This window comes from Ursus maritimus, unplaced genomic scaffold (assembly GCF_017311325.1).
Source record: "Ursus maritimus isolate PB19 unplaced genomic scaffold, ASM1731132v1 scaffold_36, whole genome shotgun sequence".
NCBI classification, from domain to species: domain Eukaryota; kingdom Metazoa; phylum Chordata; class Mammalia; order Carnivora; family Ursidae; genus Ursus; species Ursus maritimus.
Window position 1 is genome coordinate 11,396,297 of NW_024426230.1, and position 7,500 is coordinate 11,403,796.

General features: G+C 36.7%; 1 protein-coding gene across 3 annotated transcripts in view; it reads left to right on the forward strand.

The window, feature by feature from the left end:
- The window catches only part of SRP54 (signal recognition particle 54), a 38,964-nt gene that overhangs the window by 780 nt on the left and 30,684 nt on the right, over positions 1–7,500 (forward strand). Inside the window, exon 2 of one of the 3 annotated variants that reach the window (XM_040620833.1) lies at positions 5,514–5,649. The exons of the other annotated variants lie outside the window; for them this stretch is intronic. The gene's annotated coding sequence lies outside the window, so the exon portion shown is untranslated. The remainder of the gene's footprint in view (positions 1–5,513; positions 5,650–7,500) is intronic. 3 annotated transcript variants of the gene reach the window in all.

The window sequence follows — 7,500 nt, forward strand, 5'->3', positions numbered from 1 at the left end:
GCTACTTCTCCGAAAACCTTTTGGCTTGTACCAGATTTTATTTTTCCGTGTCCGTTGTGCTTAACGCATTGTCCTGCGTATTAGTCGGCGTTCAATAAATGAATAAGGGATATCAGTTCAATGCCAATGATCACTTCAGATATACTGATGGCTCGCTCTGTGCATTTGCCACTCTTGACCGTTTCTTGAAACTCTTTCCCCCCCGGTTCGCTTTCTTGATGCTCTTCTCACCTAGTTCTTTCATATGCTTAATTCAACAGAATATTTACCTGTTCCTATCTATAAGGATACAGAAATGAATGACACAAACCCCGTCATTGAGGAGCTAACAGTACATACTCTAAGAGAGTGGCACGTAAATACACGTTAAAGCAAGATGAGTAATGAGAAACTCTAGGAAGGTGTGAAGAGCTATGAGAGCTCTGGGAACCCAGATGAGAGTACTCCTTGGAAGATTTGTGACCCTGAGCAAGTTGCTATTCCAGTCCAGCCTCAGTTTCCTCATCTATCTAATATGCTTATTGTGGGATGAAAGATGAGATGACTTGTTTCGTGCAATGCCTAGAATATAGCAGTGTTCATGCCAAAGGGGAGAGGAATTATTTCCATCAAAACTCTCTTGATGTTTTCATGTGGTCAGTTAATATTTTCTAATTTGATAAAAGTATCTTCAGGTCCTCTTTCAAACAGATTATTCCTCTAACTCCACCTAACTGGAAATTCTGAACCTGCCACTGGAATTTAGTAAGATAAATGGTAGCTTAAAAAAATTTTTTTAAAGTTTTCTTCTGTATGCCTTTGGAGAGGGAAAGGAATTAGTAAGGGCTTCTATCCCTTTTAATTATTCTGTCTTAGTTGACTCCTTTTTGTTGGCTCTTCACCATTCCAGCCTTTCACAGGCTGCCCTTGAGAATTCTCATCTACATCCTTGGCTTCCATGGCATTATCTTTGTATGCTAACCATTTCCAAACTTCTCTAACTTCTCTTTTTTTCCCTTGTAACTTCTGTCTCATGAGTGATATAGTTCTTTAGTTTCTGAAAATTCAGAAGGTCTCAAACCAGGTTTACCTCCACTTTCTTTTTTTGTTTCCACTTTTTTCATTATTACATATATCATACATGAGTTTTGACTCCTTGTTTCTAACTGAATTTTGTGATATTTGTATGTTCAGTTTTAAAAACAATAGTAAAACGAACCCCTGTGTACTCGCTATCCAACTTCAGTAGGACATTACAAAGTAATATAGCAGATGTACTCAAAATCCCACTTTAGTAGAACATGACAAATATGTTATAAAACCTTAAAGCCTCTTGAACCTTTTCTCTGTTCACTTCTTAGTTTTCAAACCCTTCATTGGCTTATGATATCCCTGGCCATCTGGTTACTGTTTGAGACGTTGGAGTCGCTTTTGCCTTTTGTTTCTCCTTCATTTTCCACAACTATTTGGTCATTAGGTCCTGTAGCTTCTGCTTGGGCTTGACTGATCCATTCTGCTTTCTGCATGCCTGGTTCAAGCCCACGTGCCTCCACCAGACTTTTGGAGAATGATTAGTATTTGTAGTCTCCTTGCTCTTAAGTTTTTCTCCCTCCAGTGTATTTGCTACATTGACTCTAATTTTTAAATTATGGAACAGATTTTTCTTTCCCTTGTTTCCTTTGAGGAAACATGCAGTGTTTTATTTCATGCAGTGATTTTAAAGCCTGGCTGCACTTCAGTATAGCCAGTGAAGTTTTTCAAACTGTAGATGTCTTCCTTGTTTCACTCTCTTAATCAAGAATTTCGATGAGGCCAGCCACGTCCCCCAAAACCTTTTGATGGTCCTTTCCTTGGAGATTCTGATTGAGTATTTAATTTTCAGCGGATAGGTGTTAGGTATATGTAGCTGAAATAACGTAAATAGCGTATCCCTCTTATTCCTCCTCTTCCGTGCTTTCAGCCTATCGTCTTTTCAACTTCAGGACAGACTGTTGCTGAGGAATTCTTTTGCCTTTGTTTTAATCTTGGTAACGGTTTACATAAAGATTCTTGTCATGATTGACCTGATAGCCCATAAAGTGTCTTAAATGATTCTCATTGTTTTTGAGTTATTACCCCTTGTTGCTGATTGAATTTTTTGGTATACCTTTTATGCTATTAAACTATGAAATGTTGCATTTATTTTAATATTAAAAGGAGTTTTAAAATTTGGAAACAGCTTATTTTAATGAAGAGAGAATTTCCTGATACTTCTTGCATAGTTAAATATAACCTTTGGTGCAGAATTAAAGCAGATAAGTCAGTGATGGTATGATGTATAATTGATCTTTTGAAGTTAACAGAGGAGTCTTGTCTGTGTTAAATTGATGTAATTTGTTGATTTGGAGTTAGATGCTGGGACCATTCCTGGAACACATAGTAGGTATTGAATGAATGAAAAGTAAATGAATCCAAGTGGCAATTCCATCTCAATCCCCAGTATAATATCACTGTATTTCTCACAAGGAGCACTTTGAAAAATAATTTTCCCTTTGATTTAAAAAATAATAGTCTTACACATGAAAAAATGTTCAAAATCATTAGCCATCAGGGAAATTCAAATCAAAACCACACTGAGATACCACCTAACGCCAGTTAGAATGGCAAAAATTGACAAGGCAAGAAACAACAATTGCTGGAGAGGATGTAGAGAAAGGGGATCCCTCCTACATTGTTGGTGGGAATGCAAGTTGGTACAGCCACTCTGGAAAACAGTGTGGAAGTCCCTTAAAAAGTTAAAAATTGAGCTACCCTATGATCCAGCCATTGCACTACTGGGTATTTACCCCAAAGATACAGACGTAGTGAAGAGAAGGGCCATATGCACCCCAATGTTCATAGCAGCATTGTCCACAATAGCTAAATCGTGGAAGGAGCCGAGATGCCCTTCAACAGATGACTGGATTAAGAAGATGTGGTCCATATATACAATGGAATATTACTCAGCTATCAAAAAGAACGAGTTCTCAACATTTGCTGCAACATGGATGGCACTGGAGGAGATAATGCTAAGTGAAATAAGTCAAGCAGAGAAAGACAATTATCATAAGGTTTCTCTCATTTATGGAACATAAGAACTAGGAAGGTCGGTAAGAGAAGAAAGGGATAAAGAAAGGGGGGGTAATCAAAAGGGGGAATGAAGCATGAGAGACTATGGACTCTGAGAAACAAACTGAGGGCTTCAGGGGGGGTGGGGGAATGGGATAGGCTGGTGATGGGTAGTAAGGAGGGCATGTATTGCATGGTGCACTGGGTGTTATATGCAACTAATGAATCATCGAACTTTACATAAAAAACCAGGGATGTACTGTATGGTGACTAAATAATATAATAAAAAAATATTATTATAATAAAAAAAATAAATAAAAAATAATAGTCTTAGTCATTACCAGAAATTTGGAAATTACAAAAAGAGGTAAATAAAAAAATAAAGATTACTAGTTGTTCATCATCCAGAAATGACAAACGTTATTATTTTCTAACAGTTTTACTGAAATAAAATTTACATATTAGCATACAACTCAGTATTTTTTAGTGTATATACAGAGTTGTGTAACCATCACCACAATCAATTTTAGAGCATTTTTATCACTCCGTGAAGAAACTCCATGCCCACTAACAGTCACTCCTCATTTTTCCTCCAACTCCTGAGCCCTAAGCAACTATTAACCCACTTTCTGTCTTTACAGATTTACTTCTGGACATTTCATATAAATGGAACCATAGATTATGTGGTCTTTTGTCCCTGGTTTCTTTCATGTAGCGTAATGTTTTCAGTATCCATCCATGTTGTAGCATTTATCAGTGCTTCATTCCTTTTTATTTTCAGATATTCCATTTGATGGATATTTGTGGATGTGTGTCTTAATTTCTCTTGGATATACCTAGAAGTGGAATTGCTGGGTCATATACAGTAACTCTATGTTTAACATTTTGAGGAATTGCCAAACTGTTTCCAAAGGGCTGTACCATTTTACATTCCCACCAGCAGTGTTTGATGGTTCTGATTTCTCCACATTCTTAACACTTGTTATGGCTTTTTGGCTATAGCCATTCTAGTGTGTGTGAAGTAGTATTTGATTGTGCCTTTGATTTATATTTCCTTGGAGGTTAATGTTATTTTCTGATATTTGTTTATAGACAAAAGTGTATTATATGATATACACCGTTTTGTATTCTGCCTTTTGCATTTAAGCATGTTTTTAGTATTAGCAAGCATGTTTACAGAAGAATTTCTCTCATTACTGCTTCCTTTTTCACTCCCCCAAACTATAATTCTTGTGAAAACTTGCCTAAATTGTATGCATAGAAAACAAAGTCTTTAGGGGGAGCCTGGGTGGCACAGCGGTTAAGCGGGTTAAGCATCTGCCTTCGGCTCAGGGCGTGATCCCGGCGTTCTGGGATCGAGCCCCACCTCAGGCTCCTCTGCTATGAGCCTGCTTCTTCCTCTCCCACTCCCCCTGCTTGTGTTCCCTCTCTCGCTGGCTGTCTCTGTCTCTGTCAAATAAATAAATAAAATCTTTAAAAAAAAAGAAAAGAAAAAAAAAAGAAAACAAAATCTTTAGGAACATATACCAAATTGTTATTGGTGGTTATCAGGGTACAAGAGGCTGTAAGATTAGGGGAATTATATTTTCTACCTTTAGTATTTCTGTAATTTTTGAATTTTTACAATGAATATGTATCTTCCTGTAATCACAAAACATAAATTATTGTGAATTATTTCCTTGGAGAACTAAAATTCAGAATGAAAAAATATTCATAAATTTAAAAGTCATAATTAACATCATATTGTTATTCAAATATAATTTTAGCAAATAAAATGCGTATAGGCGTCTTGGTTAAATAAGTTTACTTTTCTGTTATTCTAGAATATGAATACATATACTATACAGCAATTAAATATGTATACATATGTTTAGTATTATAGTCAGGAAAGCAAGTATTGGTTTGGGCTATTGACTAGCTTCTGGAAAGGTATATAATGTAGAATTGGATTTTCTAAAGTATTTACTACTACTGATATGTTTAGTTTTTTAGTCTAATATTGATCCAATAAGTTAGTCACTGACTAGGGCTTAGAAGAACTTTTTTGTAAGGATTTTCATTGTAATAGGATTTGAAATCTCTAGTCATTAGGATCTGTTTATATACTCTCAGAGCAGGCAAGGTTCTGGCAGGAATATTTATAATTGTTGAATACTCCAGCTTCTGTTGAATAACGGAATTATAGGTACATGTATTGGCACTAAAGATTCCGGGGGTGGTTCCTAGGTAATGGGACAGGAACTTTAGTAGGGTTTAAGAAAATATCCAGTTTACTTACACGTCAGATAGTACTATAGGGAGAGCCAGTTAGTATCATTCAAGAAAGCAAGGAAGTTAGTATATATACTAGGCGCTTGCAGACAGTTTTATACTTATTGTCTCATTTTACCCTCACAACATCCTTTCAGGGTGACTACCTTGATAATGGTGTTATCTCCATTTTGCAGGTGAGGAAAGTGAGGCTCAGAGAGATTAAGTAACTTACCCAAAGTAACACAGCCAGTATGTAACAGAGCTGGGATTTGAATCCAAGTTGTCAGACTCCAAAGCCCATGCTCTTTCCAGTACTTCACACTGCAGCAGGTAAGTATGATACTTGGCCTTGTGCTTGCCTTACCAGGGCACCGTAGACTTGGGCCTGTTTCCATCACCTCACTATCCAACTCCTCTTAGATTCCTGTTAGAACATGTGACCCGGACAAAGTTCAGTCCTTATACATACTGATTGCAATGGTCCTTATCAGTTCTCTCTGGACATTGCAATTATTCCTCCGTGAAGAAGAGTGTGCATTTTTGCTTTCAAAATACGATTTCCTCTCTTGTAATATAGCAACAAAATTTGTGCTGGAGTTTGCCAGTGGGGATATTCAGCCCTGTTTTTTAAAGCATCATTCATACTATAGGACCTAAGACTGCGTAGCCAGCAGACTGTGGGAAGTCATTTTGCTTTTTTTTTTTTTTCTATTGTAGGAAACACCATTCCCTAACCTGCTTATATCATAAAATTGTTGCGAGGGTAGAATGAGATAATAGATGTTAAACTGTATGAAGTACTGTACAGTAATTTACCCTTAAACTTTTCCAAGAGCCCCATCTAAGTAGAGATTCCTCTTTTATGAAATTCTAGTATACACTGATTTACTTCTATAAATCTTTTTAGTTGAGCAAGAGAATTTTGAGTGTGCTTGAATTGTGAATTACTCCAATTTGAGATATAGGGTTAGCTAGTAACATTAAAGAAGATGTTCTGTATTTTAGTAGTCACAGTAGATCAAGTTGAAGTTAATTTTTAAGAATCTTGTTGGAAATCTTTGTTAGGGAAATTCTAAAAAGGTATAATAAGTAATGGTAAATAGATATTAATTGTGCAATATCAATTACCTAGGTCATTGACTTTCTTTTGATTTCATTGCTTTTTATTAGTGGTCTTAAAAGAGATATTTGTAAGGCCTTTCATGACTTTGGCTCACTAGTCTTGCTTTATTCCTAAAGTCCTAGGTACATTCATTCATAAAGTTCATTTTTAATAAGGGTTCACTATATAACTCTGAAGCAGTAGCTCATAGGAGAGGCAAAAGAGGCAAAAGTCCCTGCCGTTATGCAGCTTACATTTCATTTGGGGGATAGTATAGACCACAAACGGTATAAGTAAATCATATATTACCTGGTAATGGGACAAAGAGAAAAAAATAAGGAGAAAGGAGATTGCGATGTTAAACAAGTGATTAGGGAAGGCCTTATTGAGAAACTGCATCTAGACAACAAGGTGAAGGAGATGAGGGAGGGAGCTGTCTTCCCCTTGTCAGCCAGGGGGAGATGCCAACCAGTACAAAGGCCCTGAGGTGGTAATGTGCAGCATTGACAGTAAGGAGGTCAATGTGATTAAAATGGAGTATGTGTATTTGGAAGTGCCTTACAGTCCATTTTGCATTTTGGGGACTTTACCTCTGCATGAAATAGGAAGTCATTGGGGTTTTGAGGAGAATTCTAATACCAGAGTTTTCAGAAACACATCCTTGGAAATCACACAGATAATACTGTACAAATAAAAGGTATTATTAGATATCATTATTCCTCTACTGAAATGCAAGTTTTTATAATCAGGCAAATATATTAAAAAATATGCTGCCAGTAAGTACTTATATGAGGAAAAATGTATTAGAAAACTTCACAGAAGTTTTTTTAGTTTAAAAGATTGGTCAACGTGGGAAGAAGATAGGTTTATTTTTAAGAGTTAACTTAGTTTAGCTTTTTTTTTTTTTTTAAAGATTTTATTTATTTATTTGACAGGGACAGAGACAGCCAGCGAGAGAGGGAACACAAGCAGGGGGAGTGGGAGAGGAAGAAGCAGGCTCATAGCGGAAGAGCCTGATGTGGGGCTTGATCCCATAACGCCGGGATCACGCCCTGAGCCGAAGGCAGACGCTTAACCGC